The sequence below is a fragment of the Podarcis bocagei genome, assembly GCF_964188305.1.
Source record: "Podarcis bocagei genome assembly, chromosome: 8".
Lineage (NCBI taxonomy): Eukaryota > Metazoa > Chordata > Lepidosauria > Squamata > Lacertidae > Podarcis > Podarcis bocagei.
This window is the reverse complement of record NC_138133.1, coordinates 41,419,172-41,434,223: the sequence shown is the minus strand read 5'-3', so window position 1 is coordinate 41,434,223 and position 15,052 is coordinate 41,419,172. Positions and strand designations below refer to the sequence as shown.

General features: G+C 39.5%; 1 long non-coding RNA gene across 5 annotated transcripts in view; it reads right to left on the bottom strand.

The window, feature by feature from the left end:
• The window catches only part of LOC308593354, a 34,558-nt gene that overhangs the window by 15,926 nt on the left and 3,580 nt on the right, over positions 1-15,052 (bottom strand). For 2 of the 5 annotated variants that reach the window (XR_014010903.1, XR_014010905.1), the window contains exons 2-4: positions 13,847-13,940; positions 10,224-10,280; positions 8,142-8,235 (exon numbers count right to left, since the gene is read on the bottom strand). This is a non-coding gene — a long non-coding RNA (uncharacterized lncRNA). Of the gene's footprint in view, positions 1-8,141; positions 8,236-8,744; positions 8,812-10,223; positions 10,281-13,846; positions 13,941-15,052 lie in introns of those variants that run through there. The other 3 variants (XR_014010904.1, XR_014010906.1, XR_014010907.1) reach the window with 2 other exon arrangements.

The following is a 15,052-nucleotide window of genomic DNA, read 5'->3' as shown; positions in this document are numbered from 1 at the left end:
TTTTTCACCTCTCAACTTCTTTCAACTAGGGCTTGAGGCCATGTACAATCAAGGAACACTTGACTTTTAAAATTGCTTTTAGTTTGGTACAAATTAAACAATTTTGCACCATTCCTTGATTGGTTTTGAAAATCAATTGTATCTAAATCTAGTTCTTTCAGAATTTGCAGTGTTATCTTCCCTTTTTCCTGTGGAGGAGAGAGAAATTCACTAGTATTAACAGACTTTATTCAAGGCCTGCATATATGGGATCACTATTTAAAATGTTATAAATGCCTCTTCCTAGGAAGGAAATGATAAAGGTTTATGTGGCAATTCCTATTGAGAACGCTAGAAGAATTCTAGCTCAGAACTAGCTCACAAGTTCTTCACTTGTGAAAATGGTGAAGTGAGGGGCTTAAGGTGGTAAGATAATTTAGCCTAAATTTAAGAAGTTGCTTTAGGACTTTTAATTGTGCAGTTTAAAAGTGAAAGTTAAGTGTTATAATAAAGTACCAATGGGAGCTACTTATTTCATTGCACTCCATGTACATTTTCAGGGCTTCCTTCCTACTTGTTCCGTGTTGGGCATGAAATTAAGTTACATCTGTTATGTCTTCCAATTCCTTTACACAAAATACTGATTGGATTTGCTTATGAAATAGGGGCATTCCTTGTATACCATAACCTCACACCACTTTGCACAATGAGTTAGTTGTATGTAGAACGTTTAAAGATGCATCTAGATTTGTGGGTTTGGAGTGATATGCATACCACACAGGAGCTTTACCAGTCTTCACATTTATTCTTGCTAATCAAAATGGCAGTCTTGAGCATCAGCTCAGTGGACACATTCCAGAACAGTGACTTGTAATGTGCAACAAACAGATACTGTTTCTGGTTGGTACCACTTTTCTTGTTTTGGCATGATAATGCTAAATCAACAGGGGCAGGTGGTGTCATCAGGATGCAGTAAGTCTTCAGTCCGCTGAAGCTGCACCATAGCATGACTGCTAGAAATTCTGTTTTCTTGTTTTGAAACATCATGCATGCAGAAACTCAAAACTGCCCCTGCAGTTTCATATGTCCAAGAGATATCATACTGTTCAGTTAACTGCATGCTCCTTGGCCAAGAAAAAAACCCAGATCACTTTGCTGTTCTGAAAATATTGTGTTATCACACTATAATTTATTTTTGTTCTTGTGCCTGTGTAATGTATGACACAGAATCATAGTATTAAGGCATTTAATGTTTTTCCAGCTACAGACTAAACTAGGGAGGCAGAGGTGTTTCCTCCCCCCATACAAATCAAACCCCTTGCTACAAAATAACCTTCATTTATATATCTTTTTAATTTGGAGGAAAACTTTGTTGTGAAGCAATGCTACCTTTGCTTTATAGGCATGGAGGTGGTAGTGGTGGTGGAACCCTTTGAAAATATTAGAACTCTTAACTCGGTAAAAAAAAAAAAGTCTCTAAAATAATGTGCAATGCACACAATTGTTCAAGGTGTTATTTTCACATAACTTCCAAATGGCAGTATTGTGAAGCCAATGGAATTTCTATATATCACTTCAATATTTGCTTTTGTAGATACATTGAATGTCTTATCTATTCAGATTTTAGAAACCTTTTCAGTACTTTTCCAGAGATTTGGTATGGATTTTTTGAATGGTATAAATCAACTAATTAAGCCTTTTTGCCCTTAGAGCTACAAATTTGAGAGGAGCTGGTAAAAGGCAGAAGTGTTTGTCATGAGAATGCAACAAGTATTTGGTCAGGTGATTACTTCTAGTTATTTCTTCTTTTCATATGTTCTTCTTGTTCATATATTTCTTGCTGGGACACAGGTGGCGCTGTGGTCTAAACTACTAGGTCTCTTGGGCTTCCTGATCGGAAGGTCAGTGGTTTGAATCTGCTCGATGGTGGTGAGCTCTTGTTGCTCTGTCCCAGCTTCTGCCAACCTAGCAGTTTGAAAGCATGCCAGTGCCAAGTAGATAATTAGGCACTGCTACTGCAGGAAGGTAAATGGCGTTTCTGTGCACTCTGGTTTCCGTCACGGTGTTCATTCGTGCCAGAAGTGGTTTAGTCATGTGGCCACACGACCCAGAAAGCTGTCTGTGGACAAACGCCAGCTCCCTCGGCCTGAAAGTGAGATGAGCACCGCAACCCCATAGTCGCCTTTGACTGGACTTAACCGTCCAGGGGTCCTTTTTTATATTTCTTGCTACCCCACCTCCCACCCAAGGCATATGTGTGAGAACTTTCATTCCATCCAAGATCTCTCTTCTTTGCAAGTGTCCTGTCCAGGACTACTTTTGGATTGATGCAAGTAGAAAAGCATCCTTTTGAACCTATGGAAGCAGAATCGGCAACACCACACAAGCACTACCTTGTCTGTGGGTGTAGTTTGGTCAATACTTGCTTTTTAATTTGGATCGTTACCTTTCTAAAGAAAAATGAGCAAAGGCTTTTCTTTTTAAAAAATCCGCTCTTTGCCTTCATTTCACTGTTTGCTTGTCAGCGAATATTACTAAAAAATTCTGTTAAATCCATTATTTTCTTTCTCAAAAGTCTGCCTCCCCCTACCTGTATGTGCACCTTTGTGTATGTGTCTGCCTAGATTTGGTTAGGAAGAATGCAATTTCCCTCCCATTCTTTGAATGGAGGCATGGCAAAAGTAATTTCTTCTTGTACTCTGGTATGATCCTTGGGGGAAGTTTGTGGCTGTCAGGTAGTTTCTACTGCTACTAGTGCTTAGAATTGGATTTGAAAATATATATGGCTAAGGCCATCAAGCAAGGCTTAATTTTTCTTGTATTGTAGAACTCCATGGAAGATTTCCCTTCCTAAATTAACTCTAATTTGCTACAGGCTTTGGGGACTATGTCAAACAAGTGTTCCTTAAAAATAAAGAGGCCCCTATATGGAGACTGATGCTTGCAATTTGGATGACCTCAATGGCTTAAGACAAGTAAGTTTTCTGTGACAAGGTATAAGAAGACAATGACATTCTTCAGTTATGTTGACCGAGGAACCACCAATCATTTGCCAAAATAAGAATTTATCCCCCCCCCCTGAATTGTACCCTCCATCCCTGGCACCCAAGGGGCATACTCTTAAAAGCACTCTGAAGGTAATTGGATTATCCAATTATTGACTTGTAGTGAAAAGGTATACTTTATGGCCAAACTAGCCATTTCACCTACGGACTTTCCATAATAGACAGGCTTACTCACTACTTTATTTCAATATACTCCTGCTGAAGTCAGTGGTGTGTATGGTAAATTGCCTTTTGAATGCCAGTTTTGAAGGTGGCTTTACTTTTTTAGGTGATTCATTTGCCTGGTTTAATTTTTTCCTGATTATATTACAGTGATGACAACCACCAGTGTCAAATGTTAGAACTACAAATATATTGGTGAAAGCTCTCATACTGTCTTTTATTGCTTCTTTCTGTTCTGAAGAACAAATGGAAGTGCTGAGACTAGTTGGAACATGTCTTAAACAAGGCCAAGCACAAATATTTTCCCCAGCTTACATGAATTTTGGTGGTTCGAAATCCAATACACTGAATAATATCCAACTCCCTTTTAATGCTAGAAAACTGTCCACTGGGTTACGGGAAAATCTTTTATTCCAGTCCCACCAAACGTGTGTATTAACAATGATGGCTGTTGAGTTGTCCAGTCGTATTGATGAAAGTCTGTTCCATTCAAATTGGCATGGGTTTAATTTGATGTAATTCTGTGTAGGATCAGGCTGTTTGTTGCAGTATTGCTGCTGCTGCTTTAAGTAGAGTTGGTATGTGAGGTTCTTTGTTTGGATACAACATGGTATGTGCTAGGATCTCATTTCCATTTCCCTCCCCATCCCATCTCTTTGCCCTTCAAATAAACAAATATTTTGTCTGTGTTTGTCCCATACATTACAAAAGGGATATGACTTAAATGTATACATGTGTGTATAAAATATATCATTTGGAGGTATGCACGATTATAGCTCATAAGCAACTAAGGTGCCTCAAGTTCAGGAACATCCCCCTTGCACTCTCTAGGCTTGAAACTTCAAAGGCCATTGAAATCAGTAGAAACATTCCCAGTGACTTGAATGATCCTTTGAATCGAGCCTGTTCTCCCAGCTTTGTTGTGCCTCACTGAAAATGGTGCTTTTTTTGGTCATCTGTCTCTTCAATTTTGATTTTTAAGGGTGCTGTATATAACATGAATATATTATGCACATATCCTACCCAATGGGTAGAAAAACGAAACGAAACCCATTGTTAATGTTGTAACATAATGTATAGAAGATAACTGTTTAAACACAAAAAGGCATAGAACTTGTGAATGCCTACTTATGTGCTTCGTCCTTTTTTTGTAAGAATTTGCAAAAGAATGCATACAAAGGACGGGAAGTCCCATGTATTTTTATTTTCCTATGAAATATCAAAGTACTATAAGGGGAAAAAAAGTTTGAACAAATCACTTTTGATTATTAGCCTGTTGATGATAATTGGTTGCTTGTTGCATCTCTGCTGTAAGGAGTCACTTGTGAGTGGTGTTTGCGTGTGTCACTTTAAATGCATAAATACTTAACGTTGTAGCTAGCTTCTGGTTTTTCCTTGTTGCTTTCCTTGTTATGAGATTAGACCAGCCTTGGCTTCTTTTTGTTATTTATGACATGATCAACCTAGAGATGGGCTGAATCCTAAGAACGCTTATATTTGAAATGCCAACATTTTAAAATAAGATTTGGTTAAAGTAGGAACTTAATTCCAAACCACTCTTCAAAATGTAAGATGGACAAGCATTTTTGTTTCACAGAAGCAGGATTTATTATTATTTTTTGCCATTTTAAATTTGGTGTGTGGTCCAGGCAGTGATCTTAAGGGGGGCGAATTGGTGGGAATGTGCTGGTCACTGTGATATCCAGTCCTTATAACCCAAGTGATATAAGGAATAACACATACTGCTGCTACCCTCCCACAAAAATAACAGAATTTTGCAGCTTCCCCACTCCACAAACTTTCATGCACTTTTCATTTTAGTGAACACAAGCACTGCCATCTTGATGTGTCTTCCCAACTTGTCCATTCAGTGTGTGTGTGTGTGATGAGTGAGACAAGATTTTAAAAGGTTCTGGTTGCCCATTGCAGGTTGAACTTGGGAATGCTTGACGTTATGGTGACTTTTGAAGGATGCAAGCTACTTTTCTTGCAAGACCTCTCTTTCTGGCCAATGGATTTTTTTGTTTCTTTTCTTATGAAAGAGTCTATTGCATTTTTTTTTTTTTTTTGCTTTTGCGACTTTGTTTTTAATTTGGATAATGAGACAGGACTTAGACCCTTGATGAGAACAAGGAAAATATTGTTTGGTGTGGCAGGTGCTGTGCTCAGCAAGGTTGCCTTGGCAGTACAAGTTCACCATCTGTCTGCACTGTATCCTGCTTCTGCAGCTTAGGCTTATTAGGCAAAGCAAATACCTCAGAAAAAACTAAGGCAGGTTTTTTAGTGTTGAAGACACTAATTGTAATTATTATTACTTTTTAAAGGAACCCTTTTCAATATCCTTGTTGGTTCACAAGTTCAGAATGACCTTGTTACTCAAAGAGTGTGAAATTCGTTCCTCTAACAAGTCTGTTTTCCTCCTCTTGAGTGACATGGTGATGATGTGGATGCCTTTCAGGTTAAACTCAATAGAACTATCCCAGCCGGTCTCTTCTAGCCCACCCCTAGCAAAGCTGGACCACAAATTGATCCTTGACCACTTTGTTGACTTAATTTACAGGAATGAAGAGAAGTCCTCCATGTCTCGTGGTGGCTGTGTTCTCAGGAGACATTGTGGCTTTCAAAGGCTGTGCTTAAAAAGTTTTTTTTTTTGTTTTGTTTGGCTGCCCTTGTCAGCAATCATTATCTAGGTCATTGCTGGAGGACTGATCCAAATCTGAGAAGCAGTCTGCATTGTCTTTCACAGTGGAGGTCAACAAGTCCAAACGAGTTCAGAAATGTGTTCTTTGTTAAGCTCTTACTAGCATATCGTTACTTCTGTACCAGGCCTGCAGTTTTGCTTGTTGATATCCTTCTAAGAAATATATACTTCTATCCTGTACCAGGATACTAATTGCTATCCCCAAGTACTGTGGTGTTTGTGGCGCTTTCATATTTTTGCCATCTGTTCTGTTCTTCCACCTCCACACCCACACTAGATATTTTTAAGTAGCCTCCCAAAAACTTGTGTGCACAGTTTAAATATTGTTTGTTCATTTGGTTGGGAGATGGAGTGCTAACCTTTTAAACTTTTGTTGTGCTGACCATTTTCTTGCTCACTCTGCGCTATTGTGATGTTCTCCAGAGTAGATGAAACCTTGCATGTTAGTGAACTGTGTGCAGGGTGGTGTTTAGCATGCAGGTTGAAAATTGCAACAACAAAATGTTTTATACCCATTGGACCAAAAAAAAAAAAAACAACCCAACACCCCCAAACCCTCAAAACCCTTCTTTTTAAAAATAATCAATCTGCTTTGAATCTGCAGTGAGGAAAGGTAAGATAAGATAAGATAAAAACCTGTCAAGTAGACCTGGAGCTCCATTCAGACTTTGCCACTTATTAGATATCTATCATTTTAAATCAAACTTTAGCTGCCCCCGCCCCCCCAAACAACCTGCATACAACCAAACACTTTCCCTCTGGAACAAGAGCTCAAAGGCATGTTGTTAAGACGGCAAAAATTAAAACAGACTTTATCAGAGTAACTATTTTCTTTACATGCAGTACTAAAGCAATGTACACATTACCAGAGACCTTGGTCTTCAAATAGCAAATAATGTTTCTATTGTTTGCACACTAACTTGGCTATTAGATACTGAATTTACAGCTGCATTCATGCCTGCTTTCAGTACATTTTATTATTATTTTAGTGTTAATTTTCCAGCCTATAATATGTGTTACACAATAAGGTGCATATGATTTGTTGCTTTCCGAACTGGGTCATATGTTCTGCTCTTATGTCTGCCTCGGTTGTTTGTATGTGTTCATTTTCTTTGAAGTTATTCCAAAAATACAAATAATACAGCACTATCTACAATATTTAGTCTTTCATTTAAACTTTTTTAAAGGTATCTGGGGGGGGGGATAAAAAAACGTGGTTTTTATTCAAACTTATTGGTAGTGGTTCATGTGAAACTACAAGGAATCTTAACTTGCTTTAAGCTTCTGTTGTTCCCTTTAACCTCAATTTGCTGCTTAATTTCTAATGTGACTTCCAGTTATATGCAGAAAAAGATTTCAGCAGTTGTGTACCTGCCTCCTTTTAACTGAGCAAATGGTGATGTTCTAGTTTTTAGACCTAAGGTCTGTTATTGCAATACTTTTAAAGGAAAATGTTGCTCTAAGTGCTGTTGTTAGTTTTAAATACAGATTTTATGCTTGTTCTTAAGGAGCTGTGGTCAAACCACAGAACAAAGCTATTAAAAAATCAAGATGTTAATTGGTCTCTTGTTCAGTTTTTTCTTTTCTCAAACAGATGATGCTCTAAAATGAGGGGGTGGGAAGCCTAACAATGTTACAGATGCTTGAATATACCCTGGAAATGCAACATACATTTAAAACCCATGACATCCCCCAAGGAATCCTGGGAAGTTTTGTTAAGTGTGCTGGGAACTGTGTAGCTCTATGAAAAGGAAACTGCAGGTCTTGGGATTCTTTGGGGGAAGTCCTAGGCTGTAAATTTGTTTTGGATGCAGTGTGAATTTGCTTCCTGCTATAGCTCATATTGAGTTCATGTATGTTGGGAGGGGGAGGAGCCTGTGAAAACCGTCGAACTGTAGCAAAAAGTGATAACTACAGCAAAATGGGTTGATATCAGGGCATGCCCAGATAGGCTGATTAGAAAAAACGTAAGATTAGCTCTAAGAAGAGCGTTTCCTTGGGCAATAAACTGCTTGTTCCAACAGCATAATCTCCCTCCCCTCCCACACTGTGTGGTGTTTTTGGGCTTCTCTCCACCCTCCAGAGCAGATCTTTGGGGCGGGGGGGGGGGAGGTCTAACTGTGCTAGTTCTGCTGGTTTCTGCTAGTGCGACAATTTAGTCATATAGGACTCATTGGTTTTAAACTTAGCTTTTTTTAAAATTTACTATAAAAATTAAATAAATCCAAACCTACTTTTACTGAATCCTCTGGGTATATCTTCCAACAACACTTTTGAGAGAGTTGATTTCTTCTCCCTGTCCCCCAAAGCTTCATTTTATAGATTCCACTAAAGAAGATAAAAGCTAAGTTTGTTTTTTTAACCCTGGTCCCAAATCCCCAATGCACCAGTCAAATGTACACAGCTTCATTTCTGAGACTGCTTTGATCTTTCTCCTAATCTGCTTTTCACTGTAATTATATTTGTTTGAAAATATGGCTTCCATTTGATCGTGCCTCCTGAAATCATTGCCTGTCAACCAACTACAGTGGTGCCTCGCAAGGCGAAAAGAATCCGTTCTGTGATTCTCTTCGTCTAGCGATTTTTTCGTCTTGCGAAGCAAGCCCATTAGCGGATTAGCGCTATTAGCGGCTTTTAGCGGCTTATCAGCTGATCCGATCAGCTGATAAGCGGCTTAGAAAAAGGGGGGGGGGAACCAGCAGGAACTCGCAAGACATTGTCGTCTTGCGAATCAAGCCCATAGGAAATTCGTTTTGCGAAGCACCTCCAAAACGGAAAACTCTTTCGTCTTGCAAGTTTTCTGTCTTGCGAGGCATTCGTCTTGCGGGGCACCACTGTATAGACAGGGTCACTCTCATCTCCATAGGTGGTTTCCTGCTGGAAGTTGAATCCAGTATCTGTCTGCTATTATGTGGTAGAATGTTCAGGGTTTGCTTTCAGCCTCCCAAACGTATTGATTCTCATTAAATACAATCATTTTTTAAAAATAATAATAATCCCTTTTCTAGCTAATGCTCTCTTTCTGAGACTTTGCTGCTTAGACAAAAAAATAATTAGGCTTCTTTTCATTATCACATGTTTTTGATCTGCTGTGCTTTGAATGAGTTCTAATTAAAATGTGCAGTTAAAAAGAAACCCTGCTTCCTGTATCATCTCCTGAAATGACCTCATTTACACTCCATTAAGGGGCCAGGACATATTTTTATTTTGTTTGATGCTTTTTCTGCTTTATAAATCCAAGGATTATGGTTAATTAGTTTCAGTTAGCCCAATTGGTCTTGGCCAGCAATGGGGATTACAGTGGTATCTCGGTTTAAGAACAGCCCTGTTTATGAACTATTCAGTTTACGAACTCCGCAAAACCGGAAGTAGTGTCCCGGTTTGTGAACTTTTCCTCGTTCTAAAAACGGAAGCCGAATGGTGGAAGGGCACTGGAGGTGGGAGGCCTCATTAGGGAAAGCGCGCCTCAGTTTAAGAACACACTTCCAGAACGCATTAAGTTCGTAAACCGAGGTACCACTGTATAGTGCATCTATATAATATTCCAGAGTATACAATCTTACATACCTAAATGTTTCTCTAACTTCAGCATAGACTTTTTACTTATTACATTTATATCCCACCCTTTCCTCCAAGGAACTCAAGGTGACATACATGGCATCCTCACTCCCCATTTTATCCTCACAACTCTGTGACAGAGCTTGGGCTAAGAGACAAAATTAGCCATGAAGCTCACTGGGGTCTGTCTCCCGGCTCCCAGTCCAACACTTTAACCAGTATCCCACACTGGCTCTTTGAACCTCTCCCACTTTCAGATGGGAAGAGGGAAGGTCATATTTCCAGCACAGTTTAATCCACAGACTGGTACAATATTTTCTATATGGCATTGAACTCATCCTCATAGTATGTTATACAAAAATGGCTTAGAGGAGCTCATTACCTGAGGGAGACAGTATATTTGGCAGGGGAGTGGATTGAGCTGAGCTGCACTCAGTACCTCAAGGAAACCCCATACCTCAAAATTAGCCTTACTCTGTGGGTCCACATATCAGGGTAATTTCCTCTGAAATATACCAGCCCTGCAAACAACAACAGCAGAAAGCAAATCTAGTCTTATGGTAGGCTGCTTTAAAAGGTTTCCGCAAACCTAAATAGGATATCTGACATGTGGTGACATAAGAAAAGTCAGGTTCTGAGCTGCTGTCAGTTGCAAAGGAGCAGAGGAAGCCCCCTCATAATACGTCAGGGAGTTCCCTGATGCTTTTCAAGGCCCTTGTGCAAAGGAATAGAAGAGGAATGAATAGAGGTATAATTACTTGTAATGGGTGAATCTCCTTCCCCAGCTCAGTTTTCCATTGGACGTGGTAAATAAGCTGTTTTGGGAATAAAGATAATAGCAGTACTGAAGTAGATGGACCAATGGTCTTAATTCTGCATAAGGCAGGTTCTTACATTATTGTGTTTAGAGATGTCAACACTACAGGACAAAGCAAACATAAGAAAGCAGTGCAACCTGATTTATCCAAGAGAACACAAATGGGCATTTTTTTGTGGGCCTCTCATGCAAATTGTGTAGCATTAGTGCTTAGAAAGAAAAACCAACAGCTCTGCTGATCTGTGTTAACGACGGCACATTTTTTCTTTCTCTCCGAGATTCTGAAGCTTCTAGGCAAACAGCCAGAACACAGCAGTATCTTAGTGACAGAAACCATATCTTTCCCCCTCCCTGCAACAAGCCTAAGCAACACCCCGGAGCTCAAGAAGCCCCCTTGAGAGCCAGGCCCTGCTCACTCCTGATTAATTTAACTTTTACCGATATTACTGAGATTGACAGTTGAGTAAGTGGAAAATCCCAATTTAATCTAGTGTTGAGTGTGCTGCAGATCGCAGACACAAGCTCAGACAGCTTGACCTACATTTAACCCTACACAGCAGGAATCTCTTAGCAAGGAAAAAAGAGAAAAGAAACCAGTTTTATTCTTCTCACTACGGAAAAGATTCTTTCCCCCCACCCTGTTTTTTTTTGTGTGTGTGCATCCTTCCCCTATCCGTTCATGGTAAATGTGACATTCCCAGGCTTGAAATGCTTCAGAGACTCGGGATCAGGACACACTGCGCCACTGCTCAGCATGGATAACAATGTGATTCCAAAAGTCTTAAGAAATAAATATATCTCTCTTTAACAAGTCATCTTCAAAGTGCCCAGGGAATGGTCATTCTGTTGTTCTCTTGTTTGATAACCAGAAAATGAGTCCAGCAAAATAAGTGTCTCTCATGGGATTCCCATCCTAATTAAATCAAAGTACTCAGATTTAAGGCTATTTAGTTGTCACTGAAGTAGCTAGGACCAATCGACACTTCAGTTAAGGCAGGGGATTTGGATTTAATGTGATTTGAGCTCATTGGCATGAATGGGATTACATAATTTTTAAAATCAAGCCCTTTAGTTGCCAAGTGGGTTGCCAACTGGGATATGTGCTCTTTTCAAAGTCAAAATCTTATTGCAGCCCATTTACCAATTGGAAAGTAAACCTCACTTATTGTGGCAGCTTTAATGCTCTGGCTGATGCACATTGTAGGAGCAGCAGCAACAAGGCTTCAAATCTGCTAAGTCCTCCTCAAAAGCATGATGCACTTGAGCATGGTCTTCTACTTGACCTTCTTCGCCACACCCCTTACTGCATTGTCATGGGATACCCACTTCTAGCTGTTAGCGCTTTTCTTAAGACACAGTCTGTGGAGCAGGTCTCATCGCTGGTGCCTACAAATTCCTATGCTTGAGGCTAGCAATTGTTAAGGTCGGGCTGATTTATTTTTATTTATTCATGTTTGAGATATATAGCCCACATGTGGCTCCAAAATGTGCCCTTATGGTAGCAAACATGGCATTACAACAATCAATAAACCAGCCAGTTAAACACATCAATAAAACCAGAAGCCATACAACAACCATAGCAGTCTAATTGTTAGAACACCACAGCAGGCTAAAAAACTACCACAACCTATTGCAAGACAATGATCAATATCCAAGTGCACACCCATACAAAAGGTTTATTTGTTCACAAATTTTCTGAAAGCCAGTATGGAATGAAATGCTCATTTAGAATTTCTAAATGTGACTGACATGGCTAAAAATTCTCCAGCCTCCTTGCTAGCTAAACTAATATCAGATAGCAATAGCACAGGCATATCCAACCTGCAGCCCTCCAGATGCTTTGGCCTACAACTCCCATGATCCCTAGCTAACAGGACCAGTGGTCAGAGATGATGGGAATTGTAGTCCAAAACATCTGGAGCGCCGAAGGTTGGGGATGTCTGCACTAGCACCTACGACCACAGCATCAACCCACTGCCAGATTACAAAAGAGCAAGGTATTCAAAGGATCTTCCAACAAACACCTAACAGGATACATAACATATAAGAGCCTGCTGGCTCGAGCCAGCTAGTCCAGCATCCTGTTCTCAATGTGACCAACCAGATGCCTGTAGGGAATCTACAAGTAATATCAGAGCATGCTTTCCAGCAACTGGCTTTCAGCATGACTTACTCCAACTGTGGAAGCAGAGCATAGCCAACATGCCTAGTAGCTGCCACCACCTCCAGCAACCTCAGTGTTGTCTAGTCTGACTAGTAGTGGCTCTCCAGGAGACGTTTCAGCCCTACCTGTAGAAGCCTGGGACTGAAGCTGCAACCTTCTGCATGTAAAGTTGATGCTCTACGGCCCTTTCTGTGCAGGGAAGGGGCATCTGTAACTAGGGATGTCATGAAGCTGTTCCTCCATGGATTCTCAAGATGTTCCATGTGGAAAGACGTTCAAACATCTGAAAATTTATGGCCTGCATAACAGAGGTTGGGGATGGGATGTTGTCCCAATGGTGATTGGAGTTAATAAACAACTCTAATCAATTCCAAATTTACTAAGTCAAATTAATGTACTCCATCAATTGCCACTTTAAGTTGTGATGGGTTAAAAATGGTAAATACTTGTAAATTTATTCTTAAAAATGGAAATGTAGTTGATAAGCACCATTATAATCTCTTCTAGTATCTGTACAATGCCTTCTGGTCCACCACTGACGTTTGGCCTTCTATTTATTTAGTTTCTTTCCTTTTGAATGTATAACGGATTTGTTATTCTTTCTCATCTATATCCTCTCCTCTCCAGACCTTAATATATGAAAGCAGGAATGGCTAATGTGGGCACCCACCAGTTAATGTTGGACTACAAGTCTCAACATGGCAATTCCTGCTCTAATGCTACCCCTACCCCAAAGTACTGCTTGATATAACCAAGACATCACCTTAAAAGACACACACACAAAATCAGTGTTAACCTTGGCTATAGTCAATCCTATAGTCATTAGAGAATAGTTATCAGTAATGAAAAGCTGCTGACTTCTCCTTTTGTGTACCTTGCATTACTTACATTGTGGTGGACAAGTTCTCCATTATCTATTATTATTCTAGTCACATTTGCGTCTCCAAATACATCCACTTAATAAAAATCTACCACTGTACTGTATGTTTTTTCTTTTCTTTTTTTAAAAAGCTGACAATTCCCTTTAAAAACAACAAACCAAGTTTATATTAATGCACAGAGTCGCCTGTGATTGTCTCATCAATTAATCAGGCTGGGAAACAAACTCAATGTTACAGGCTTGCTTGCAGGCTTATACAATCAAGATGTGTTCTTTCTACTTACAGAATTGTCCTCATCAGACTAGCCACATAATTGCTAGAGGTAATTAAGATTCTGTAATTATTATTATGGGTGACAGTAAACGATTTATGCAGAAGGATAGAGCTTGATTTTTATTAAGCAAACCACCCAAAGGGATCACACATAACCAGAAGACCAGAGCATTAAACAAACCTGACAGAAAAGTCATAGAAAGGAGGAAAAAACACAAAGGCTATGCTGATATGAAATCAGGTTACCTGGGAGTCTGTTGCATGCAGATTCTGTGCACACATTATCTAGCATCTTGTTTCAGCGAGACATGCAGCAAGTTCATGAGATGTAGCTTCCAAGCTAAAATAAAATCAGATGCCAAGTAAGCATGGCTGTTGAATTCCCAGGTACTCTAGGGACACAGGCTATGATGGATGAATAAATTATTGACTTTGTGGGCCTTGTTCAGGTTCCAGTTCTAAGCAGATGTTGTATTGCAAAGCATGGAAGCTTCGATTTTAAACCCAAACTAGCCCTGGATTTATGAAAATGCTAATTCACACACGAGGCGCAATAATAGAAAGTTGACTGGATCTCCATCAGGCTGAAACAACATGAGAGATGCAATCATGCATCTCATTAAGGCTTGGTTTCCAGACCCTTGATCATATAAAAATGGCAGAGGAAGCATTTATGCAATTGCTATCATGTGATGTTTAAGCCTCAGACCAGTATACTTATGGAAACTTGCCCAGAGAGATCTTTACACCTGACCATTTCCAAAGTCTGAAACCTTCTAAGTAAAATACTCCTATTACAAAGCTTGTTTGTTCGTAACAGTTATGTTAGACAGAAACTTGACAACCTAGTAGTGCTGAAATACCAAAGTGAAATACCAAATACCAAACACTCACGCTGTTTTAATACTTATTCTAAAAATGGTGACAAAAACTTTTGTGCATCTAAAAAGTACTTTATTTATAGTATTTTGTTTAACAAATTAAAGGAACAAGACTAGGCTCCAAGAAAAGATGGCTGAAGGACTTTTGGATCCTGCAGGTGTCCTACTCTCTGCGTGGAAAAGGAGGTCTGCTGCTACACCAGCCCCTACCACATTAGGATTGCTCTGCTGGTTGAACTTGTATTGATTACTTTGGTATATGCCAGGAAACACTTCATGATATTTGTACAAAACAAGTCTTGATAATGCTCTCTTCAGTTGAATCACTGCTGGCACCAGCAGCTGAGAAATTTATTTCACTAAAGATGCCTTCACATTACGTTTTATGCAGGATGTTTTGATTCAACTAAGAAGATAACATAGCACAGTCTGATCCATACTTTTCTGGAGAAATTTGTTGGAATTAGTACCAGTTATTGGGAGGGAAATATTATGGATTTGTGCTTTACTGAAGTATTAAAACAGAACCCTTTCACCAAAGAATGAATGAAAAGCCATAATGTTTGGCGCT